Source organism: Vicugna pacos, chromosome 20 (assembly GCF_048564905.1).
Source record: "Vicugna pacos chromosome 20, VicPac4, whole genome shotgun sequence".
In the NCBI taxonomy this organism is placed as follows: Eukaryota; Metazoa; Chordata; class Mammalia; order Artiodactyla; family Camelidae; genus Vicugna; species Vicugna pacos.
Window position 1 is genome coordinate 36,600,932 of NC_133006.1, and position 27,252 is coordinate 36,628,183.

At 38.7% G+C, this 27,252-nt stretch overlaps 1 protein-coding gene and 1 long non-coding RNA gene across 20 annotated transcripts in view; one reads left to right on the forward strand and one right to left on the reverse strand.

Annotated features, from left to right (window-relative positions):
• HIVEP1 (HIVEP zinc finger 1) overlaps positions 1-9,643 on the reverse strand; it is a 224,579-nt gene extending 214,936 nt beyond the window's left edge. For 18 of the 19 annotated variants that reach the window (XR_012062373.1, XR_012062375.1, XR_012062374.1 and 15 more), the window contains exons 1-4: positions 9,557-9,643; positions 8,630-8,724; positions 4,013-4,178; positions 3,610-3,760 (exon numbers count right to left, since the gene is read on the reverse strand). The gene's annotated coding sequence lies outside the window, so the exon portion shown is untranslated. The remainder of the gene's footprint in view (positions 1-3,609; positions 3,761-4,012; positions 4,179-8,629; positions 8,725-9,556) is intronic. The other variant, XR_012062378.1, reaches the window with a different exon arrangement.
• A 3,979-nt stretch (positions 9,644-13,622) lies between these two features.
• Positions 13,623-17,261, forward strand: LOC140687803 (uncharacterized). The gene is made up of 2 exons (XR_012062397.1): positions 13,623-14,169; positions 16,911-17,261. It is a non-coding gene; the product is annotated as an uncharacterized lncRNA (long non-coding RNA).
• Positions 17,262-27,252: the final 9,991 nt, after the last annotated feature.

Sequence of the window (27,252 nt, forward strand, 5' to 3'; positions counted from 1 at the left end):
TTAGTCTCTGTATGAGTCAGGACAGGCTGTGCTGCAGAAACAAATACCTCCCAAATCTCAGCATTTTACATGACAAAGGTTTATTTTTCACTCATATGTCCATTTGAGTCTGGGAGACTGCTCAGTGTAGTGATTCACAATGTAGATACTTCAATGTCAAGTCCTCACTATCTCATATCCGTCTCTCAACCCTGCAGATTAAGAGAGTCCAAAGAATTGTTCAAGATCTTTTCTTGCCTCTGGCGAGAAGTGACACTTCATTTCCTCTCACATCCATTACATGGCCCTGTCTAACTGGGAAAAGTAGGAGAACAAACAGAATATTTATAATCACTACTTATCTCCATCATACTAACACTTTGATAGTGTATTAATCTCATAAGACTAGCACTTTAGTGACTCCCAGAACCAAAAATATATATTCTCCTCGTCAGTACTGTTGAAGAGTCACAGATGAGTTCCACCTATAATAAGGTAATTCCTTAGGAATCCCTAGAAGCCACTTATAAACTTGTGATTTTTATAAATGGTGGGACTGAGATTTTGTGAAACACCATAAATAATGTGGGATATTTTTTCTTTTGCTGTTGCCAAAGAAATACTTTGTGCAAGTTACAGTGCATTAAAATTAACAACTCCATGAAGAAACATAAAAATCTGAATATGGACACCATGCTGCACATGTGTTTAAGTACTATTATTAATCTTTGCCTTCTTCATTCATGTGAAAGGAACTGGCTCACATTTGGTCAAATATGCAGAAAGAGAAATTATATACGTAGTTTTTTCCATATGCGTGTGTAGGGTTTTTTCTAGACACAAGCAAGTAGATCAAAAATACCACAAAAAAGTCTTTGTCATCCCAGCTGTTACTCCCTCACTGGAAGAGCATCAAGGAGTGAAATGAGGGATCAGGAGGGTAATAATCCGTCTACCCTTTGCTTTGTTTTCATCAAGAAAAGAGGTCAGTGTGCACTTTGTGCTTGGGAGGCAGAGCCCTGAGTAGAGTTTATAGCCCTCGGTGTCCTGATACGTCGACTGCTGTGCTTGCTCCCGTGTGGCGGCAGGGCCTGCGCAGGGGTTCCGAGGACAAGGTGATACCTCATTCTCCTGCCTTCCTGCCATGGAGTACTCTCGAGTCCTTCATGCGCTGCGCTAGTCTCTGCCTCCACCACGTTGGAACTGCTCTCTTGCTCTTCCCGGGGGCCAGCGTGGCAAATCTGGAGGAAACTGTGGTTCCTCCTGCAGTATTTCTCCCGCTCTCATCAGCATTCTTTTGCTGTGTAGCCCAAGGGAATGGATGGTGGCTTTGTTGTCTCTGCCTTCACTTAAAAGGTTTGTTTTTGTTTTGTCCATTGAGGCATCAGTTTGTCTGCTGAATATTTTCTTCCAGTAACCCCGATGACACCTTAGCCTTGAGGTTTCTCTGAAATGTGATTGTTGCTGATTATTCAACACTTCTAGGCAAGCTGATGCAGCTATCTCAAAAGTTAGTGAGAGTCAGGGGTTTTGTTTTGTTTTGTTTTGAGGATGGTCATATCAATTCACTTAAAAACATAATTATATACTTGAGTTTTCCTCATAAAACTCCAAAAGAACAGTGTAATCACTTGAATTATTAAACTACGTAAACATGCTTTTCAAGGCAAAGTGTAAATAAAGCCAACAAAACAAAATGTTCTGGAAAAAGAAGAACTCATTCATCACTCATAGAACTGTCCTGTATGATGACAACACATAAATATGTATTAAATCTACAGATACCCACTGTGTATTCATGTTTCTCACAGAAAGAGAGCTTTTAAAACATAAAGCCAAATTCTGTAATAAGCATTGCAGTAGATTTATTTGAGCAACTGAACTTAACAGATTTTAAAAAATTGTACTCACTTATGGAGCAAAAAAAAATTCAGTGTTTTCAGCAGTAGGTGAAATGAATTTGACTAATCACACTTGCATCATTATAAGAAATCAACTACTTCCCAACTCACAAATTAACTGATGTCAATACTGGGATCTACAGGAGCAAAACTGCATCTTGAAAGTTTGTAGAGTTTGTTCTCACACATCATCTCATCTACTTGCACTGATTCCTATAATAGTCTCACGAGGTAGGTATTATGATCCTTGTTTTGCAGGTTTAGAAACAGGCTTTAGAGTAAGAGGCCCCCACGAGCATGGGACAGTGAGCAATCCTGGAGTCCAAGTCTCTGACTCTAAGCACATGTTCAAGAGGCTCAACGAGATAGGAAAAATAATATGACTGTCAGTTCTTCATCAGCAATAAAAGCTCTTAGTTCATCAAAATATTTAGATATTGTCCTCATTTGAGTATTCATAAATTGCTCTGTTTATTCAGGAATTACTCTACAGCACCACTTGCTGACAATTTCTCATACAACAATGCCCATGTTTACTCTACAGATCAGGCCACTTGACCGCTCCAGGTGTTTCCATCCCGTTCTTAGGTAGGTTTCATTGGTAGAGGATAGAGGGAGGCTTTCGATTTACTTTAGGCACATTTAATGGTAAAGTCGGTAATCTCAAAAACAATGAAATAAGTAATCTGATCATTTCTAATGAAAAAGGCTAAGGAAGATTCATTTTTGGAAAAGATTAACTTCTATTTTGTCATAAAATTATTTGATGTTTTCCTTTCTTTTTTTCAAGTACCTGGTGTATTAAGTTTTTCGATGGAATCAATATTAATTATCTCAAGAAAAATGTATAATTATAACTGGAAAATTCCAGAAATGCAATAGACTAATACTAAAATGTTTATTAGTATCTAAAATATATAAAAATCCAGGATGTAATATCTTTGAATCTATAATTCCTATTTCTGATATACCTTGGCAAATTTTTCTTTTACCTTGGCTATCAGGGAGCTCAGAGTCTAATTCATAGCCTAGTTTGCACTAGCTACATCTTAATGCCCTTCTCCATTTCTTCTGAAAGATTTTACTGATACTTTGAGTTTTATGTTGACGAGATATATGTTTTAATTGCAATTTGCCTCAATTCCATTATGGAAGTTGATGTGATTTGTTTAACATTTCAGTGTTTCTTGAGCACTTACTATCTACTAGATCTGGGGATACAAAGATAAGTAAAACAGCCTGTCTTTAAGCGAATTAATGAATTCACAAATAGACAAATAAGTAAATATGCAAACAAATAAACAGCACATGAGTAAATACAAACACAAGATCCAGAATCCTGCCTGAATCAAATGTATAGTAGTTGTAAAGAAATTAACAGATTTCCCATCTCAAAACAGGGTAGATACTCAACAGATGTTTGTTGAGTGAGTGAATAAGTTAATGCCTGGCTAATAATAAAATATAAGATATAAGGAAATAACTAAAAAGTAAAATTTCAGAAAAATAAATGTTAGATTTTAAAAAACTGGGAGAAGATAAAACTAATTCTAGAGTGATCTCAAGAGAGACAGAACATGGAGTTCTCACGTCTTCCTTGTCCCAGTGTGTCTATGGGGATGAGCCGTTGTGGAGTGCAGACCACTTCACGGTGCTCCAGGATCCCCCTCCTTACCTCCCCACAGGAGACATAGGTTGGGGTCCCTGTTATACTGTGGACTTCACTCACCTTGAGCATGTGATGTGCACTCTGTACAGAACTCTCTGAATAACCCAAAAGATTTCATCCTCAGGTCACAGTCAACTAGTTCACTATGCAGGGCATCGATGCACAAAATCCTTTATCTGCTATTCCATGAGGATCTACCACGCGAAAGATCCTTTGAGATGGGGAGCAAAAGGAAAGATGGTAATTCAGCCTAAAATGAGACATTGATGGTTCTGACCATCTGGATCACTGATGTTGCATACTTTTACAAAACTAGTGATGTCTTACAGATATATAAGGCATGCTAAGAATTGATTTGGAAAGAAAAAAGTGTTTATGGAAGATGTCTCAGAGTATCTACTGCTGAAAGCACAGGAAAGGTTACTTATTAAATAGAACGGATGTAATCAAAAGCATCTTCTACCTTCCAAATATGAGCAAGGTAGTTCTTTTTCAGCAGCAAGCCAGTGAAGAAGGAATTGCGCATTTCATTAAGCATTCTGTAATTCTGCAGTCCATCTTCTGAAAGACCCGTACAAGGTAAACAGTTTTTTTTCTTTTCTTTTCCTATCTTTTCTTAATGGGGAAGGCTGAGGCAAAGAAAGCAAAGAGCTCTGTAAAGCACTATATATTGGGTGAAATTGAGTTCCTCTTACTTCTGCTTGTTATCAAAACTGCCTATGTTACAAAACGTGTTCTTTGCCACACAGATTTCAACTTGTAAATGTGTTGCAAAATTTGGGTAAGGCTTACTAGAGCAAGCCAGCCTTGTTCCTGAAATAAAAATAAGTGAAGGCTGAAAAGTATTCAGGCAACCAAAAATCATCCCAATAAACCAGATTTTACCTTGTTCACTATCTCTCCCAAATTCATTAGGCCTTTGCTGAAATGCAACAGTTTATCTTAAAAACCAACAATAAGTGAATGGCCTAATGATCACAGGTACAGAAGGAGCCAAAGAAAGAGAGGCCAGGTCAAACCCGACTTTGTAAGAAACTTGAAATTGAGTACAACTGAAAAGATCAGAGAAGGTTAGGACTCAGCCTCTGGCTATACCTTAAACTATTTTACATTGAAGCTTCATTGACTCTAATTAAAGGCAGTAACTAACAGCCAAGAAAAGACTAATAAAGGCTACAAACACTCTTGGGTTATTTCTGGACGAGTTTTTTATAATGGGCCCAGCAATGGGTAATGGTAAATAACCAGGCCTAGTGTCTTCTTCCTCTGCCTCCTGCTTCCTGGACCCTGAGCTGGAAGAATATGCAGACAGAGGCTTTCCTCCTCCAAACACTGTATGTGAAAGGCTTCCATTTAGATCTGATTTTTTTTCCAAGCCCATTTTAGTGCCTATTTACATGATCTTTCTAGGTTTTATTTATGTGATCACTCTTTCTGGCTTTTAAAACTCTGTTTATATCTTCTGAGTCTAAATCAGAGCAAGACTTTTGGGGGCTTATCAAGTCTGCATTGGCTCTTGACTCCACCAAAGCTTAGGGCTGGCTCTAATCAAAACTGTGAGTGGAAAATGATAGTCAGCACTTTTGGATCCTAACTGCTGGAACCTTCCTCTTCTTGCCATGATACTTCCCCCTCTTCATCTCTCTTTCTTTCTCTTCTTCTCCATCAATCACCATTCTGAACCCATATACTCTCTGCCAAGGCCCTGTGGCACCTGGCTCTCCTCTCCTCGTCAGACCCTGAGTGCCTGTGCACCTGCACAGGCCTGACTTCACTGGTAGGTGTTGGGCGCTGCCCCAGCCAGGGGCTTCCCTGTGTCTCAAGGCACATGCTGCCTTGCTTTGTGCTCCTGTGTGAAGGTGATACCCTCAACAGGGACCCTCCTTTCTTTTCTGGGTGACCTGCACCTCAACAGTGGCCTCCTGGAGACTGCATGCCAAAGATCATGGGGAGAGTCTGTCAAAGAGAATGGACATGCTCCTCTCAGCCCTGTGCTTTTGATTCCTTAGGTCTGGATTGGGGCCTGGAGTCTTTATATTTAAAATGTGTCCCAGGTAATTCTGATACAGTCAGAAATCAGGTATATATTTCAGATGGCTGCTTTTACTCCCAAGAGAGCTCAAATAGGATGAGGTTTAGATAGGAGGCAAAAAATGCCTCCTTTGGAGGCACTTGCTTTAAGAGCTAAAGTTCTGAGGAGGCCCAGAACCCAGGGAAAGCCTTTTCCAAGAATAACTCCTGTGGGGCCTGCAGGCCCCCTCCAAGCCCCTTCTGCTTTGTTTGCCTAAAGAGAGCTACAGAGGATGTTAAAGATAAGGTGGGGTGGAAACTAGCCCAGGTGCAGCCAACTGATAGCCAACCAAGAGGCTTCTATATGGAAAACTCCCCTCTGAGTCATGGAACACATCTATTGAAACACTGTTTTGAAAAACGTTTTTTAGGGGGGAACATTTCCAAGGTGACATTAACGTACCCACCTATTTATATAGCTCAGCCCTTCTCAAACTTTTTGGTCTTCGGAAATCTCAAAGAGATTTTTAAAGTGCAGGTTGTATCTACCAATATTTATCTACTGTATCAGAAATTAAAAGTGAGAAAAATTTCAGTATTTTCTTATTAACTCATTTAAAATAACAATAATAAATCATTTCATCAACCTAAGTAATATTTTTAAAATAAAAAATAACTATTTTCCAAGACAAAAATAATGAGGGAGAAGAAGAGCAAAGTTTTGCATTTTGACAAATCTCCTTAATGTGTGGCCTGAGTAAAGAGCTGGATTCTCATATCTTCTCTTCATTCAGTCAAATACGTTGATCGTGATATCACAGGTCATGCAGCCTTTGGGAACTAGCACCATACACACATGGGACAATGAGACTTACAAAGGTGAATAACATCTTAGTATTACTATCTAAAGAGCTCTGACCTTGTGGGCCCCCCAAAAGGTGGTGGGGATGCCTAGCACACACTTTGAAAACCGCTGGATAGTTTGTCCATCCCTGTCCACCTTGATTCTTGGTTCTTAAATGGACAGAATTTTATGAGAGATAAATTGGAACATTTTTCTATGTGAACAAAACATACCAATAATAGTTCTTAATACTTAGCTTTTATGAATGATGAATGTTCAAAAAGAAACATGTTGTTGGAGCTTCATGTGAATAGTCTTCCTTTGCAAATGTCTGTGTGTTAAATAATCTACATAAATTGAGTTTAGTCTCATGCTTACTCTTTCAAGGCAAAAATTTTATTTCAAAAAGTCTGCACCTTCCAGGAATAATAAAAGGAATCTAGACATTGGTACAGGTGGTGGTAGAAGAATGTGTGACATACTGACTACCTGGGGACATGACTCACTTTGAGAAAAGGGTGGTTTTGATTAATCACTGGAGATGGTGTTAATCCAAGCAGTTAGATTTAGCTTGTAAAATAAGTGTTGGATATGGATGAACTTACACCTATGGAGTGTGAGAACTCACAATATGTGTATGTGTGTGTGTGTGTGTATGTTTGTGTGTGTTGGTGGGTGGTGATGCAATAGGATACAGTATCGTGACATATTCACAGATAAGACCTTCCAAAATGGGACATACAAGTTACATCACTGTGTAATTTGCCACTCACAGCTATGTCTGCCCCATTGTAGCCCAGAAATGGAAAGGATTAATTAACCTAAATTCCAGGTTCCTACACTGAGAGTGGGGGTGTGTATCTAATGACAGTCCTGAAGCAACATACAGGGAGTCAGTGGGGGAGGTTATTTTTTCAATTACAGCAAACATTTTGCAGAGTAAACATTATAAGCTAATAAACCTCCTTAAATTCAAACATGCCATAGATTTGCATAGTTACAAATTAGAAGTAAAAATAGGTGCAGCTCTAGAAAACTCAGCACAATACTCAGAGTATACTCACCGCGTTAACTGTGTGAAAAATCAGCTCAGGTACAAGAAAATAACTATTTCAGTCCAGAAGAATATAGAGGGGACTAAAAGAGGGAGAGGAGGGAAAAAAGGAAAATCCCAGAAGGTAATGGGGAGTTAAAATGACAAGAGAAAATCAGTTAGGACTTAGCTGGAGAATTAATTGTTCTTGGGTAAGGATTTTGCCAAGGGCATAGTGCAATATACTTAAAAAATTTTTTACTTATTATTATATTATTTAATTATTTTATTTTAGCAGAGGGGTGTGTGTGTGTGAGATAATTAGGTTTATTTATTTTTACAGGAGGTACTGGGGATTGAATCCAGGACCTGGTGCATACTAAGCATGCACTCTACCACTTGAGCTATACCCTCCCTGCCTTTTTAAAAAAATTTATTTATTATTGTATTATTTATTTATTTAGAACTATGTACTTTTTAATTTAGCAGTCTGTACTAAATGTGGGTTATCAGTCGTTACTCATTTCAGTTCAGTTTATCGGGTACACACTACTTGCTTCATGTAATGCATTAGACATGGGGGACAGAGGAGCATCAGATGTCACTCCTGTCCTCAGGGAGGGCAGGTTCAGTAGAAAGGAAAGACCACAATGTACACTATGATGCAGCAGAGGGAAGCTCACAAGCATCAAAAAGTAAAGAGCCACCTGGCTGAGCTTGGAGTTAGGCTGGCAGAGAAATGGGGAGAAGTGGAGGAGGTTGGCCAGACTGAGGAACAGTGTGGACAGCCTGGTGGGCTTTTCTGCAAGTAAATTAATGCTGCTGGTGCCTAAGGTGACACAGTAGAAGTGGAGGCTGCAGGGAGCAAAATCGATAGGATGACTGTCCTATGTGGTGGGGGCAGGTGGAAAGGGTGGGGCCTGGGGCCCAGGGTTTCTGGCTTGTGTGCCTGGGTGAATACTAACGATGAGACAGGATGAGGGAAGAAAAAGGAGAAACAGGGGAGTGTGATCATTATTTTGGTGTACTTATTAAGATTTTGTGACAAAATAATTCTTTTTATTCCTTACATGAAGGTTACCAAAAGTAGATCTGAAAATCAAATATGAAGAAATCAACAGAGGTTCCTCTGTTAATAAGGAAGCATTAGTCTCAGAAAACTAAATTTCTAAAAAATTAATACTACTACTTACCTTTGAGATATGATGCATGATAATGTATTTCCAGGATGTCACTGTTTTCTTTTTTTATTCTTTCACAACTGAATACAGTCTACCCAGGTTAAAATCTAGTGAATAGAGTATCAAATTTTTAGCAGGCTTAGCAATCTTCACCTTCATTTCTACTGTACTACGTATATGACGATTAATGTATGTACCATTATCAATAGTATCTATTTTCATCTGTATATATTTTAAATTTATTTATTATTCTTTCATTCATTTGCAGTAAGGAGATCACTTCATGTTCTTCCTGAACACTGCCTTGCTTAGGTATTATTTTTAAAAAAATAAATTATACATTATATATTTATATCTATATAGGTACAGGTAACATTCTCTATGTACCTAAACTCATTTCCCTCCTTTTTTCCCAGAGATAATCACTATCCTTAAGTTCATGTTTTTGTTTCCCTTGTACATTTTTATAGTTTAACTACAAGTCTTTGTGTGCACACTCAATTTTTATTTTTGCTTTACATAAATGCTAAGGCATTGAGCCTATCCTTCTGTAACTTGCTTTTCTTCTTCAAATATTATATTTGAGATCAGTCTATATTAATCCATCTAGTTTATTCATATTGACTGCTATATAGTATTACATTATATGAATATACTAAATGTTTTTATACATCTAATTTCAGTATTCATTCAGTACTCTATTTGAACATTACAAAATTAGCTTTAATGAGCCTTCTGGTACACATTTCTTTGTACATATAAGCTAGAGTTCCCTACGGCATATACCTAGGAGTAACATTGCTGAGCCTAGGATATGAGCATCCTCAACTTGATTCAGTATCATCACATTATCTCTAGCCTGGTTGATCTAGTTGTACTCCTACCAGAAATGTATGAGAGCCCTCTTATACTTAGAATGGTCAAATATCAACATTTTACCAGTCTGATGGCCATGAAAGCATTCAGATTCTTCACCTATTCTTCCCTACTCCACCAAGCATTTTTAATCCATTCAAAAGGGTTTTTTTTTTTTGCATCTGAAAAAAAAACCACAACAAACAAACCAGGCTAGTATGTTTTCAAGACTGACATACACTTTCTCTTACTGTGAAATGCAGTTTTCATTTTACTGTTCAAATGCTATACAATGCATTCTTTTTTTATGACTGATTACTGAAACAATGTGTCTTAGTGGGTGCAAATAGTTACCCTACAATGAGGTTTCTGCACACTTCCAAAAGATGGGAAAATGTATTCTGCAACCCCTGCCTTCAGCTAAACGTATGTATGAGCCTTTCCATGAAGCATCATTTACTGTAACTAATTTAAGGTAAGATACATTGTGTAAAGTTGGAGAATAATAGAATATTTAAAAAATCTGTTATATAGTGAGTTGAAATAACTGTAATTAAGAAGAGTTTTGAACATATAATGGCATCAAACCACAACAAATGGCTACTGAATAATAACCAAGCAAACCTGAGGCAGCTACATTCAGAGTAAACACAGGTAAATCAGCAGCATGGCAAGTAAAGGAATAATATTCCTAAAAGAAGAGGGGGCTATTTTTGGTAACTTCAGGCTGTAAAAAAACTTTAGGTCAGACAATAAGGAAAAGGACCTTCAGTGAGGAAGTATTTGATGTTCACTTGCCCCAAACTACAGTTGTATACACAGGTAGTAGTTAGTCAGCAGTTTCATACTCAATTTCAAGAAAAAAGATCACAAGCATTAAATATGCATGTGTGGAAGATACTCTGCACAGGAAAAAAGCTGATTTAAAGTAAAAAGAAAAAGTGAAAACCTTTAAATAGTAAAAATAACTACTGGGCATTTTAATTAATTGCCTTTTCAAAAAGAAAGGCAGAATTAAAAACTGTTAAACAGTAATACAATTCTGTTCCTTGTTAAATATTCCAGTAAAAGAAACCCTTAGTAATTCTTAACTATAATTAGAATTTATACAATAAATAGCAAGATGAATATCCTGAAGTAGTTACAGCAGTTACGTGGTATTCACCACCAGCCCTACAAATATGGTTACATAATTCACAATACACAAACATGTGCTCTAGTATACCAACACCATTACTACCCACATGCACCTGTGTGTGAGCGTGTGCACACACACACACACACACACCAATGTACCATCACTAATATTTTGGAGGGAAAAAGCAAGCAAACAGCCGCACAAATCCTGGCATTACAAGACTGATATAGCCGGAACAGTGAGCTAGTTTATTTAATTACCATTGTGTTTCCATTAATATGTTACACAACTTCCTTCAGACCATTTTTCAAAAATTGCTAATTACGTTTCATTTCTTGGTATTTCATCCGTGTTTCAATCTGCTTATCTTGTTCTCCATTCTTCTTGCTCCCCACTGCTTGTATCAGCCATCTTAAATTACTTTTTAAAAAATAGTCATTATACTTTTATAATATTATACTTTTAATTTTCTATCATACTACATTTAAGTCAGTATTTAGTGCTAATAGGAAGAGATTTAAAATTTTCCAGGTCAAAAACATTGGCTGGTATGCCAATATGAAATCTATGTAATAATCCTCAAAAATACCCTCTTTCAATAAAAAAAATTGAACCTAGTGGTGTAAATTCAAAATGAAAAAGAAACGTCTTTCATGAGCCCTTCACATATGATATTTAAATGTCCATATATTTTGTCCACAAAGAATTTTTGTATATGGTTATGACAGAACAATTTTGTCTAATAATGTCCTACTTGTCAATCAAATTAGCATACTTAGTTGTACTTTAGAATAATTATGTGTACCATTCAGAAATATATTAAATATACACATACACATATGCATTTATATATGTACTTATCTTTATAAATCTGCAGGCTATAGCCAAAATTAAATGTTTCCATAGCAGTCTCTTATGTGAAAGAAAATTATATTAGTCCTTGTCTCTCTTTTAGACTTCATGAAATGTACAAACATGAAAAGTTACCAAAGTTTCCCATATAGTTCAAATAATATTTCTAAAATAGTTTTTATTTGAAAAACTTACAGTTTACAAACATTAAGATCTGTTTTTACATGCAATTGAAGAGCTAAAAAACCTAACCCTCAGAAGAGAGAAAAGAGACTAAAAACTAAAAGATGAAGAGACAGAGTTACAAAATTACCCAATTGTGTAATTTGAGACTGCCATGAAAACCAAGTGAAACCAGGAAAATCAACAGAGAAAGCTTCAGAAAAGACGTAAACCTCCAGCAGATTTAAACGGACCACAGTGTTAATCAAGCTCAAGCTTGAGAGCCTCCGCTTGCAGGGATCTCTGAGTTCCAGAGCTGCAGGGTGTTCTAGTTGCCTAAGGGGGTCTCTGAAAATGGGACTCAAATCTCCAAGTTTCGGGTAATTCGCTGTGATTTCTTTTCTCATTCTAATAAATCTTCACATTTGTTCTTAACTCAGTATTCATAATGTTGAACTGTGCTTGCCAAATACGGTTGCTAGATGTTAGACTGCTAGGGATGTGTCAACTGGAAAAAAACTGCACAACCTAAAACTTGAGAGTTATGTTTCATTCAGGGACCTTACTGAGAACTATAGCTCAGGAGACAGCCTCTCTGATAGCGACGAGGAATTGTTCCCAAGAGGTAAGGGAGGAACCAGGATATACAGGAGTTGTTGCTGAAAAAAACTCCAAAACTCATGTAGTTGAACACCAGAAGATTACTGCTAATCACAAAAACCAGACCCCTCAAGTTAATGATTTTAGTGCTTTCCTATGTATGGGAAGATGCAAGAGTCTGCGCTTATTGAAATTATTCCTTTGATATGAATCTTAACCATCTAGGGCCACTGTCCTGTTTTTCTCCATCCCGATTTCCCCTCAGGGTGCACCGCTGGGGGTGTCTGTAGTGCTGATGGCTTGATGACGGGCAACATTCTTTGTCCACAGGTGCCACGGCAAATACCACAGACCAGGTGGCTTAAACAACAAAAAATTGTTTTCTTACAGTTCTGGAGGCTGGAAGTCAAGGTGTTGGCAGCTCTGGTTTCTTCTGAGGCCTCTCTTCCTCGGCTTGCAGATGGCCCCCTTCTCCCTGTCTGTGCATGGTCTTCCCTCTGTACCTGTCCAAATACCAGTCATTTGGATTAGGGCCCATCCCAACGACATTATTCTAACTTAATTACCTCTTCACAGAACTTATCTCCATCTAAGGTCACTTTCTGAGGTCCTGGGGGGTTAGAACTTCAACATATGAATTTTGGGAGGACACAATTCAGCCCATAACACCAGATTTAGCAAATAAAAATACAGAACTCCCAGTCAAATGGGAATTTCAGGTAAATAGTGAGTGGTTTTATAGCATTTGTATGTCCCAGGCAGTATTTGGGACGTATAAAATAAAATTATTCATTATTTTTCTGAAATTTGCATTTATTTAGCGGCCCTGTATTTTACTTGACAATTCTACCCCATATTACTTAAGCTTCAGGCAGGGAGAAATATTTAATGACGAAGAGATACTCAATGAGGAAAAACCTAAGGACTCATTAGAATGACTTCACTATAGAATAGACAGAGACTTTAAGGAACCTCCAGGGTAATCCTTCGTCAGAACTCAGAACCCCCGAGGCCCAGGGTTACACCACGGCTGGGAGTCCTAAGGCTTCACCCTAACCCCAGGCCAAGCCCTTCCTGAGCTGAGACAGTTACTGGAACCTCTATCTGCGTGCTCCCTTCAGGGCAGCTTCCAGAAGCAAGCCGTGAGTCAACAGGGGTGGGTCTGGCTCTCGCCCTGTCTGCTCTCACACTGACACAGCAGAGCGTCCCGGCCCTATCTGACTGTCCACTTGTCTCTTCCATCCCCAGCTGGAACACACTCTGGGATTTCTCCAGGCCCCACAAACCTGCTGCGCTTGACAGAGGCTGTGGACGGCTGGTTTGGCTGCTGTTTCCACTACAGGAGTTCTTTAGTTACAGAGCCTTTTGAGAATCCAATGAAAGCTATGGATCCTCCAGCCCCCAGAGCTCACAAATGCACCAAGACAACTGTGCATCTAACTTCAGGTGAATCATAGCCCCCCTGAAGCCCAGTTTTTGGACACACAGCATTGTGCCATGCTTACGCACTGATACATACAGGGAGGTTGCTGCCCCACCAAAACAGTGCAGCACGTGTGTCCTGAGGATCCCAGGGCACCCACCCCCAGGATGGGGCGTGTCTTGCACACAACACATTCATGGGAGTGGGGAAGCATTACAAGGCATTTCAGGATCTGCTAAGCTGCATTTTTAACAAAGGACATTTCTTAAGAAACCAGAGTTCTCTAATAAGGAACTTCAGGCATCAAGAAGGGCTGACTGGGAAAATCTCTGCGTGCGGAGACATATGCCAGTCCTCCTGAAAGCACATCATGTTAGGAATGGCCCACACTGCCTGTGCAGGCTGCCAGTGACAACTGAGAAGAGCTAGCATTCGATGTGTGCTCTTTTATCACAGGCACCGGGCAACGTATTCTGACAACACCTCTGCGAGGCAGGGACTACTATCATCCTCTTTATTCAGGTAGGAACACAGAGGCTGCGAGTTTAAAAACTCTGCTCCAAGTCCAGCAGGTTTGCTCCTGGGAGGGTGTGAAGCCACCTCATTATCCACCAGCTTCCATAAGCAATCCACCATTGTCCTTTGCAGGTTCGGTTACAGCTGTCTGGGTTTCGGACAACCAGCTGCCATGTCTGCTCGGCCCACTCACCACCTTCCTTTTCTGTCCTCTCGGCAAACATCTGGAAGGGGGAAAATTCCAGGGGCTGCTTTAGGGCTTAGTTCTCGGAGCATTTGGGAGGAGGTTTAGGGAGATGCTCCAAAGCCTGGTCAAAACAGAAGAATTTGAGTCTACTTTAAAAGTTATGTGGACCAGGGGAGGGTACAGCTCAGTGGTAGAGTATATGGCTAGCATGCACGAGGTCCTGGGTTCTCAATCCCCAGTACCTCCGTGAAAAATAAATAAATAAATAAACCTAATTACCTGCCCCGCTTAAAATAAAAGTTACGTGGAATTTACACATCTTCTTTCTCTCCATAATTTCTTTAAATTAAAGAAGGCATGTGGGTGATTGTCTCAGGAACAGAAGTAAATGAACAAGTTCTGACATTTCAGGGTCTCAAAAAAAAAAAATCACATATATCCCATTCTTTGGACCAGTGATCTGAACCAGAGGATTAGGTGACAGAAAATACAGAATAAACTGTGACTTGGCTTGATCATCTAGACAAAAATGTGATCCAGCAGTAGGGTATTTCCAATCCAGCCATACTGAGCTGAGCCATTTCTCATCTTTCTCTCTCCTCCCAGGCAACAACCTCACATAATTGGCTCCTCCCCTTACAAGGATCCTCTACAAGGAACCCTGCTCTGTGTAAGCAGTAGGAAAACTCAAGCTCTACTCAGAGTCCTCACATTTTAAAAACACAGGTTTTAAACCTCCTCTGTCCTTTGGGGAATTCTCTGCTTAAAACTCTCTGCTTATGATTATTCCAGTGTACACTTTGTGAATTTAAACCTATTGTGGATTTAATGTGGTCTAATGAGCTTTGCTTAGGAAAAACTGTTCTTGGGTCACAGAACCACATTCATTGCTGTCACCAGTGAGCTTTTAATTACATGCTTTTGATTACCAGGGCAACGAGGGGAGAGACTGGGTCCTTTGGGTGACCTCATGGCCACCAACAGAAAAACAAGGAAAATAACAGGCATTCCATCTTAGATGGAACATTACTTTTATCCAGTAGGACAGCACATTTGGAGAATGACTTTATCTTAATAATGTTGCTGGATGGCAACTGTTTGCTAATTGGTTTCTGTCTCTTTGTAGACTTCGAACTGCTTGAGAAGAGACTGTATTCTTTTCTTTAGAATTCTTCGCTCTACTAACATATACAACACACACACACACACACACACACACACACACACACACACTCTCACATTCTATATTACCGAAGACACTACTTTCTGCTTAATGAGGTTTTATTCTTCCTTAAACCTACAGACATAGAAATTTTAAATGTCTTAGGAAAGAAACAGGCATCTTAGAAGCTTCAACAGATCAGGTGTAGGGAAAAGGCAGATTTTAATCTCTAGGGAAGCAAGAATTTTCCTAGGAACACTCAGATCACAGGTGGCCAACAGGAAGGCCTACGTTTTGACAACAGAAGCAGTAGAGTGCTCTGGATTCAGAGGAAACGTAAAAGACCCAGTTTGTCAGAAGGTCTGTGATACCCAGTAAGCAACAGTGCTCAGGTGCAGCCAAGGCTATCGGTCCCCCGCTCACACCCCTGTGCCTCTGCCACCTCAGTGCACACTGGCCTGACATCCACAGGCCAAGAGAACCTGCCTTTCTTTTTCTGAAACGATCTTTCAGTAAGTGAAGCCTGCTTTGCCCATCTATGAAACAGGCCAGAAGTGCCAAGAAATTAACACTCCTGGGAGCAAGTCTCACCCAACAACTGACCAGAGCTGGTGTATGTGTATCAGACAGCCAAGCTTCCTAAAATAATAGCCAGCCACTGTTGTAAAACAAGTGTTTGTTACTATTTCTCATGACTCTGCAGGTGAGAAATCTGGGCAGAGCTCAGCTGGCCTTGGAGCACTGGCTCAGTTGCCTCAGCTGAGGGGCAGCAAGGCCCAAGAAGGCCTCCTTCACGTGACTGGCACCTGGATACTCCTCTAAGTGGCCTCTTTCTCTCCACACACATCTCATTATTTAGTACATGAACCTAGATTCTTTACAGGATGGCAGCTGGCTTCCTCAGAGAGTGTGAAAATGGAGGTTTCTGGGTCTCTTCCTGGCTCAGAACTTGCCCAGCCTCACTCCTACCACCTTTTATGGATAAAAGGAAGTCACCAGCCAGCCCCAGTCTCTCCCCGCGAGGAAAGGGGAGGCCTACAGGGCGCGGAGGCCATCTTACATGGCGTGTGAAGGTCTAGCTCCCTCACCTGTCAGAACGTCAGGTCGTCAGGCTGGGTCACTGGCAGGGAACGCTGCAGCAAGAGTGGGAACTCGCTGACTCCTCCCTTTCCTATCTCACTGCCTCAATCCCTTGATTCATTTCCTGGGATCACCTCCCAAATAAACCACTAAGACTCAATGTCTTTTCTCAGGGTCTGCTTCTACCTAGACACCAGGGATGGCGGATATTGAAAGCATAAATACAAAGGGCTCCTGTTTCCTGTTGAAAGCTGTGAGTGGGAATGGGGGCAGATGCGGGAAACTTAGAATAATTTTTCCTTTTCTCCAATTTTACAGCCCTTGGGATAAACTCAGCGACTCAGCGCTAAGGGTGAGGAATTTAAAAGGAGGAATGTTACCTGTGTCTTCTTGTCTCCCACTGACAACATCCTGGGCACTGGAATGTTGGCAGCATCCTCTTCACAACTGGCTTTGGAAACAGGGCACCGTGAATCACTTTCCACTAAGAGGGTGTGCAGATTCAATACAAATCCTGCTACTAGCCATCTCTGGGTTAGTAAATGTGCCTCCCGTCCAGAGCATGATGACTGATCACTTAGATGTGTGATGATTATGACACGGGCTTGTCTTATTGTTTTAATCTCTGAACTGGGAAATGTAAATAAAGCCCCATTGCACTACGTTTAAGAGGCTGTTATATTTTTCATATTTTAACAAACTTTTACGTAACAAATGTACCTCAATCTTAAGAGAACTAGCTCTGAGCAGATTTGGATGTCAGTTCTCAGGGACTTTGTTTAGTTCCCAGCTGTGTTTTCAGCACTAAAAGCCAGGTCCCAGCACAGAGTAGGTACTCGGTAAACATCTGTTAGGTAAAGGAATCCCTTTACTGGGGTAAGGGGTGACTAATGACACAGATAACACTTCTGCAGTTCCTTACCACTCGCCTCATCGTTTTCCAGATAATGTAGCAGGGAATAAAGGTATGCTAAATGGGAATAATTATTTTCTGGTACTGATAGGTGATTCAAAGTATAGAAAAAATTGACATCTACATTATTAAGATACACGAAATAAACTGTTAAATATTTAATGTAAAAAATTTGAAGGTAAAAAGTTGGAAAATAAAGGAAGAGGAATATTTAAAAAAATTATACACAGCTAATACAAATCCAAAAGGAAATTTAAGAACAACCATTGCTGAACAGACTAATATTTTCTTTGACTCTGATCATTTGGAGTTCTACTCTGTAAATTTAATTCACCTTTTGTTAGAAGGGTAATTGTCATCCCAAAGTCGCATAGCAGGAAAAACTAGAAGTAACACAGGAAGAGAAAGTGACAGTGATCTTTAAAAGATCAAGATGATATATATTTAGTTCAAACCCAAGACAAAACTGCAAAGTAGGTTATTCCACTTTGGGGCTTCTCTTTCCAGCAAATTCTTTCTCTCAACTCTTACTCCTTGAGTATTTGGTCTTTGTCTAGTGTCCCATTCATTCTACGTTGATTCACAGAATATTACTGAACACTTACTATGTGCCAGGCACTGGGCCAGGAGCTGCTGGAAGTACAGAAGGGAACGAAGCAGAAGTGACCTAACCCACATGGAACTTACGAGCTGGAAGAGAAGGTAGAGAGTAATCACAACTGTGATATTATACAAAATAAATACCTACAAAATGTGATAAGTATTGTACCTGGTTATGAGTTGCAAAAGTCATTTGTCTGCTTTCAACATTTGAGCAAACTTGTATTATATATATACATACTCAGTTAAAAATCTTGTTTTCTATATTAAAACATTATATATTTTAAAAAGTCTTATCTATACCTACCTTCCTGACATTATAGTTCTCCAACAGGCCTAGCTGGGTAGCACCCAAAGGACTGACCAGTGCCATCCAACTCCATCAAAATATTTTTACTATATTCTAGTCCCTGGGTATTCTATTTTCTGATAATGGAAACCATGATAAGTCATTACTGGCTGATAAAGAGTTATTTTGTTGCCCCTTTTCCAGAGAAGCAATAACATCAACAAAATGAAATAAATATTTAAAGGAGTTTCAGGTTCTGAGGACCAGCCAGGGATTATTTGGGGACAAGAACTGCTTGACACCCTCGAAATAACATCATTCAAGTCAATACAGCCTCAGCCTACCTGTAAGACTGTTGTATGGTAATGCAAAGCATTCCTTTAGTGCTTCCACTGTGCTGTGCACTCAATAATATCTTTGTAGTTGGAAAAGAGACAACACAGGCTTCCCGAAGGATTTGCTTATGTGATTTTTCTGAGGGTGATCTCTCTCCACAGTAGTTTCTGTACAATGAACCTGCCAACGCATCTTAAGGGAAGTTTGACTGTCTGACAGAGCTCAGCTACAGACTTTGGCAGCAACCATGGAATAGAGAGACATTTCACATTTATTCTTTGGAAATCCCGAGGCAAAAATATTCCTCTTCCTTCCTTTGGGCTCTACGAAATATCCTATTTGACTTCCTCTCCAGCAAGCTGTCTAACTCACACTTTTAAATTCACCTCTCACATCCATTTCCTCCAGAAAGCCTTTCCTTGGCCAAGATAAACTCTCCTAAATTGTGTTAAACCGTGCTCATTACTCTAACATTGCAGTTCTCACATGTCATGGGTTATTTTCCCCACAAAAATGGCCATGATCGCCCCAGTGTGATCTGCTTGCAGATGCTCTTGTGTTTACGTATTTAGTTCAGTTTTGAGTTTGCTTATTACTATTGTTTCTTATGGTGCTGAATGCACATTGCTACTCTCAATAAATTGTAAATTAATGTTTTTGCTATCATACATGATTATTATGCAATTCACCCATCATCATCATTATCATCATCTCTGAATGGAGGTGTAATCATAAGAATCCTTTCAAATTCCTCAGCCTCATTTGTGCTCACATACAGTTTATCATATTCTTTTCTTTTTAAAAGCTTTATTGTTTTTGAAAAATTGCTGAATGTTCGTTGTTAAAATTCAAGCAACATGGAAATAACATAAAGTAAAAATCACCCTAGATTCTGCCATTCAGAGGAAACTATTATTAAAATTTCAATGAACATCCTTTCAGACATTTCCCTATTTTATATACACATGTAGATACATACATATCATTTTGTATAAATGGAGTGTAACTATTTATACTGTTCTATGTATTTTATTTATAGTCACTATTGAACTTTTTTCCATGTCAATTTATAATTTATTCCTCATTTTAATGTTTTCATAGATCTTTACAGACATGTCCCATATATAACCCTTTGCTGTAAATATTTATGTTCTGCAATTTTTTCTAATCTAAACAATGATATAGTGAAGACTCTTGTGCATATAATATTTTGCACTATGACGTATCTCCTTGGGGTAAATTCCTAGAAGTGAAAATAACTGGTGTCAAAGGATTCACACAATAATATATTTTCATACATATTTTGATACTCATTGACAACTGGCTGTAATCAATTCACACTGACAGCGCAGGAGAGTTTTCTACTTTGTCTTCCGTCATAACATCATCACCGAGCCTGAGAATATTTTGGCGGGGTGGGGGTGGGGGGGCTGCTGATTCCCGAGCCGAGTGAACAATAAATTAGCAGCAGTTTTTAGACACCGCTTTCTTGTCAGCATTGTGGAGGTTATCACCTTCATTTCTCTTGTCACTATTCTGCTCCTTTGTTTTCATCATCTGAATGAGATGATTTCACTGAATTATCACACACAAGGATTTTATGACAGTCAATTTATATGAGCACCTGAACCCATTATACAGCATAATTCATACTTGATATGACGTGACAGTTGCTAGCTGACTGCGCTGGCATTCCTTTAGAGAAGACAATTGCTCAACAGGAATCATTCTGAATCAATTAATCGAGCCACAGTTCAGCTGTAATGCTGTGACATTCTGTCACCAGGAAAAAGGAAGTACTAGAACATTTGGCCCCATACCTGTGCCCACATAGTTTTACACTGCTGAGCTTATGAAGGCCATTAGGTCGATAGGAATGTTATCCATCTAACACCCTCAGCCTCCCACAGCGGATTTGGGAAAAGGAGGCTCTTTTCCTTTGATTTTTATCTGCTAGAGTGGGAATAGTGAATTTAAATACATATATCTATATATATATTTCTGTGATAAGAATATAATTGGATGAGTGTATAGTAATTCATGAAAAATAAAAAATTGATTTCTGGTGTGACTATGACCTTGGGAAATTAGAATATGTTAATTAGCTATGAAATCTGCCTTAAGGGTCTCAGAAAAATGAGATTTGAAAAGGTATACAGGAATAAAGAGATATTTTAGAAATGATGGTGGGGACTTCATTAAAGGACACAGACCAGGTCTCAAAAATTTAATGGGTTTTTCTCCTGTGTCAGATCCAGTGTCTTCTTAATCACTGGCTTTGCCTCTACAGCCTTGAAAATAATCTTCTCTGTGGTCTTAATCAAGCCAACTCAGACTCATGGGCCATCCATAATCCCAGTACTAATGTCTGAGTCCCACCCTTGGAGATTCTGAATTCCCTTTCTGGAATGTGGCCTGTGCAGCAGCATTTTAAAAAAGTGACATGAAGTCAAAATTACAAAAAAACTGATTTGGATGAAGAAAGACATTCAATATGAATGATCAGATGCAAAGTATTTTTGAAATTCCTTCAGTTTTTTTCTGTATCTCATTCAATCCAACCAGTGAAAAATCCTCCTGTTACTCTAAGTAATTACATATCTTTTACATTTAAAAGCAGCTACATTACCCATGAATTAAGAGAACAGACTTTTTACAGTGAAAGGATACCGTACAGGTAATTTTCCTATTGCTACTCCTGACAGGGTAAATCTAGAGTAGGTGTTCTCAAACATCACTACGCATATGAACTACCTGGGGAGTTTATTAAAACTGAGATTACCAAATCAAACTCCTAGAGATTAGGATTTCAAGGCTGGGAGGAAGCCTGGTAATCTGCTTTTGCATTGTGCACCCCAGTGATTCCGAATTCAAGGGATCCTGAACCACACTTTGCAAACACTGAATTGTAGGGTCTAGACCTGCTGTAAACTGGATCGTGGTTCCCCATTTGGCAGACTTTCTGAAGACCTGGAAGAGCAATTTAAGAAATGTGAAAATGACTGTAGCATGCTTTCCTTTGTTTCCAACAAACAGGCTCATATATAAATTCTCACCTATCCTTACTAGCCTTCAGATAGCTGCCTGAAGTTCACTGTCAAGGAAGAAATGCATAGAAGGGAAAACAATCATATACAGCTCAAAGTTTAAAAGGGTAAAGGGCATGAGAATGAAGGAAACGATGCAAATAAATGTGGGACCTGTAAATTGACTAGAAGAGATACAGAGAAACAGAAAAACTGCTTTGTTTTATCTGCCAATGGCAGGCAGGAAGGTAAAAGAAAATCTGACTCAGGATATTCCAGGTAGCACACAACTGATGAAACACCCATTCAAAACTAGCTTAAGCCAAAATCAATGTATTGACTCAGTTACCAGGAAGACTAATAATGGGCAAGGGTAGTTTCCGGCATTACCTTCTTTAGGCTTTAAGTATATTGTCCTTTTGCTCCTTTCTATGGCACTCTCACCTTTGAATTAGTCCTAATCCAGGTAGCGTGTGTTGCTGTCAGTAGATCCAGACTTTCTCCAGATGGTCCAAGCAGCTACAAGTGTTAAATCTTCATGTCATTAAAACTAGTGGAAAAGAAAGTCTGGCTCTCTATCTTTCCCAGTTGGCTCCCCAAAACCTATTATTGGCTGTGAATATGAGCCAATCACTATGGCCAGGGCATGGGATCTACTTACTGGCCTAAAGACCAAGGTGACCCCATTGCTGGGGCTGGCAGTGGACTCAACTCTATCTGGAGGCACATGGACTGATGAGGGAGGGGCGTGATTTTCCAGAGGAAAGTCTGCTAGCAAAGAGCAGGCAATGTATGTGGTCTACTTAGTGACTAAAAACCTTGACTGTACGTTGGAAGTAATGTTCACTGAAAATTATCTTCCCCATGGCAGTCAGTGTGCTTCAGAGCACATCGAAACATCTTTGAGAATTTAAGGAGTAAGAACTACTTCAAGATTTTTTCCTGTACAAAAAAGGATGAGGCCTGAAGCAAAGGATTATGGGCTGACAACTTGGTTTTGACCTCCCTGAGCAAATGCGGGATTAATTTAAATTTAACAAAAGGCAGAACTTAATAACTAAAGGTTTCCTGTTCCTCAAACCCCAGAAAATATAAATTGGCATTTCTGTTGACATTTAGAAGCATGAAATGTGCACAGAAGAGTGAGAAGTGATTCCTGTGTCAAAGAGAAGTTTACAGAATTTCCATAAATTTCCTGCTCCCTCAGCCTCCCAACTTCCAAAGCATGTCCAGAAGACAATTCAAAATAACGCATCTTCCTAAAAAGTAGCCATAGCCCAAATAAGCACATTTTCATGAGTTTCTTCATCTACTTCAGCTGTCATTTAAGGGCCTTTATCTCCATCTTGTCTACATTACTTCTTCTTGGTTTAAAAATGTCCTTTTTCTGACAAATTCTACAGTTATTTGTTAAATTCTATTATTACTTGTTCTAAAAATGATTTATAGAGACGTACAGAATATGTAATTATTTATATCTTAATACATTAAGACATAAGATAAAAATAAAAGAACGTGATCTAGTAAAATAAAAATAAGTACCAGGAAAATCAAATCAAATCAAAGGAGATGTTAGTCTACAATAGGTGGGCCACTAGGAAGGGCACAGCTTTCAGAAAACCACGGATAAGACATGACTGTGAACTTTCCGGTAGCCAACAAAAAAAGAGGAGATGCAATTATTTATCTGATTAATAAAATACTTACAAGGTCAAGACACAACCTTTCCTGTGCTGAAAGAATTTCTTTCCATGGGTCCTCGGCAAGAAGAATCTGTATAATGATTCAGTGGATGGAGTCCTTGGTTAGATCAAGAAAGCATGTCCAACACCAAACTTCACAGGTTTGTTTCTCACAATGCCCGTAAAAGCAGGCTGATATTATAATCTCAAAAAAAAAAAAAAGGTCTATTAAAAGAAGTTCTATGGTGCTAAACAGAAAAAGTGGAGTTCAACCTGATGGTCTGGCTTAATCCTGGAGAAAGTTTAAATTACTCAGAGAAGTAAACTGCATGTATATCAGGCAACCCTCAGTAAATATTATTTCTCTTTCTGAACTCTTAACAACATTGAGTAGCAGTGATTTTGAGGTTAGCTATATTGTTAATCTCCTCACAGAAGTCCTGGAATGTCTTGCTTATTAAATATAAATCTATGTACTTTAAAAGTCAGCCTAGTTGAGGGGTGGGCTGCTATCACTTATGAACTTTCAGAAGTCTATTGGAAAGCTAGCCTACTTCAGTCTACTTTTGTGAGCCTGAATACTCCTTGAAAAATATTTTGGAAGTCAAGTTTCTTTCTAATGATACGAACTTTCTGATAAACTTAAAAAGAAAATTTTCACACAATTCATGGGCTTTAAAATCAGTTTACAAATCTTATTCTATTTCAGAAGTCTAGCAAATTTTATCAGTTACTTTCAAGGGATTTTTGAATTCAGTTTGGTTATGTTTATACATTTAGCTAAAATGTTTAAACCTTCAAACACTGCATTTATAAATTTGACATGTTTAATTCTGTCTTAAAATACATGTATTTCAATTGTCCCCAAAATTGATACTGGACAGATGAGACTGATAGCAGTTTTTAGTCCCACACACTCACAGACTGAGGGAGAATATTGCACACAATGCAGGGCTACAAGGGGGTTGCACTTGGGAACAGAGTGAACCACCAAGGGCTGGAGGCAGGCATTGCAGTATCAAGAGGACGGGTGCCCCCTGGTTCCCACAGGATAATGTGATTGGTTTGTTTGAATAATTCCACAGCTGGCAGGGAACTGAAACCTACTACTCAGGGATATGCAAGAACTACAGCTGTTCCCCTTGGTAAGAAGGGTTGTTTGGCTAGGGGACCTTATTAACAATAGCAAAGTGGGGAAGGGAACTTGTGGTTAGGCCAGATGAGGCCTTCTCAACTTCACCAGATGTCAAGTCAGCACATAATATTGGTCCTTAATCTAGGTCTCACACCACATTTTGATTATTTTAAATTTACCGAGGTTGTATTATGACTCAGGATGTGGTCTATCTTGGTCTGTGTTCCATGGACACTTGAAAAGTGTATTCTGCTGTTAGATGAAATGTTCTATAGATGTCAAATAGATTCTGCTGGTTAATAGTATTGTTCAGTATTTCAATATCCATATTGATTTTTCTATTTGTACTATTAATTGTTGAAATAGAGATGTTAAACCTCCAAATAATTGTGGATTTGTCTCTTTCTCCTTTCAATTCTATCATTTTTTGCTTTATAAATTTTACAGCTTTATTGTTTGGTGTGTACACATTTAGGATTATTCTGTCTTCTTGGTGAAACTTTTATTATAAATAACCCTTCCTGTCTGATACTCTTCTTTGTTCTACAATTTACTTTATCTGACATTTACATAGCCATTCCTGATTTTTTTTTGATTAATGTTTGCATAATATATATATTTTCCATTCTTTTTACTTTTAACATGACTTAGATCACTACATTTGAAATGCCTTTCTTACAGACAGCATAGAGTTGGGTCAAGTTTTTTTCTTTTTTATCCATTCTGTCAAGCTTTGCCTTTTAGTTGGTGTATTTAGACCATTTACATTTACTATAATTATTGATTTGTTAGGCTTCAGTCTGCCATTTTTAATTTTGTTTTCTTTTTGTTCCCTTTGCTTTCATTACTTTTTCTTGACTCTGGGTGTTAACTGAACGTTTTTAGAATTCATTTCTATTGATTTACAGCATTTATGATGGTATCTCTTTGCAAAAAATTTAAGTGGTTGCTCAAGGTATAAAATTATACACACATGACACATTTCACAGTCTACTGGCATTACCATTTTATCAGTTTGAGTGAAGTGCAGAAACCTTACCTTCCTTTACATTCTCTTACCCTCCCCCATTTATAATATAATTATCTTAAAACTTCCTCTATCTTCATTTAGAGCCATATGAAACAGTGTCATAATTTTTGTTTTAGTCCTCAAACATGATTTAAAGGACTTGAAAGAAGAAAAGTCTGTGGTATTTGCCTGTATTTTTGCTTACTGTATTCTTTCTTACCTCCTGATATTCCATGATTCATTCTTTCATTGTTTGCCCTGTTCAGAGAGTTTCTTTCCGCCATTCTTTTAGGGTAGGTTCGCTGGCAACAAATTCTCTCAGTTCTTCTTCAACTGAGAATGCATTAATTTGCCCTTCATTCCTTAAGGATATTTTCACTGAAGATAGGATGCTTAGTTGACAGTTTTTTTAATTTCAGCACTTAAAAAATTGTGGCATTCCTTCTGACCTCTTTGGTTTATGATGAGAACTCCACTATCCTTTGAATTGTTCTTTCCCTGCAGGTAAGGAGTTGTTTCTTTCTTCCTACTTTTAACATTTTTCTTTGATTTTAGTTTCTAGAAGTTTGACTATATGTTTTGGTATGTATCTCTTTGAGTTTATCTTGTTTAGAATCCACTCAAGTGGCTTCTTCAAGTTGTAGGTTTATGTCTTTTGCCAAAGTTTGAACATTTTTAGCTATTATTCCTTTGAGTATTTTTTTTCAGTCCCACCTTCCTTCTTCTCTCCTTCCAGGATTCCAATGACACAGACATTAGATCTCCGGTAAATAATCCTACAGATCCTTGAGATGTGTTCATCTTTTTCTCAGTCCATTTTCACTCTTTTTTTAAGACTGTATAATTCCTTCTCTATCTTCAAGTTTACTTCATTCCTTCTTATATTTCCTCCATTCTCCTTTTGAGCCCATCCATTGAGTTTTTAATTTTAGTCACTGTATTTTCAGTTCTAAAATTCCCATTTGGTTCTACATTATAGCTCCTATTTCTTTGCTGAAACTTTCTACTTCTTAGCTGAGATGCTTTTTTTTTTCATTTGTTGAAGGATTTTTATGATAGTTCCTTTATAATCTTTGTCAAAACATTCTAACATCTCTGTCATCTCAGTGTTGGCATCTATTAATTGTATTTTTAATTCAGTAGGAGATCTTCCTGTTTCTAGGTATGAGTGATTTTTAAACTGAAACTGAACTGTGTGAGTATTATGAGATTTTTTGGATCTCATTTAAGTCTTTTCTTTTAGCAAGATTTTCCTGACACCACTTTGGGAGAGGATTCAAAGAGGCCTGTTATTGCAGGTGGGTGGAGAAGTCCAGGATCTTCACTCAGCCTCTGTTGACACCCAAGGGAGGGGACTCCTCATTGTTGCTGGATTGATGGGTGTTCTGGCTTCCCCCTAGGCCTCCATACATACCTTTGTGAGTACTTCTGAGAAGGGGAGGGTTGTATTACTGCTCCACATGTGATCTTCACTGGCAGCCTGGTGGAGGGTGGCCTCGTTACCACTGGGTGGTGGTCAAAGTCCTGATTCTTCTCTATGCTTCCTCAGATATCACCCCATCAGGAAGCAGGAGAAGTGCCTTACTACAGAATGGAAGTGAGATTCCAGAATCTCCACTTGGTCTATACTGATTCTCAAGGGAGGCACACATCACTGCCCACTGGGGATG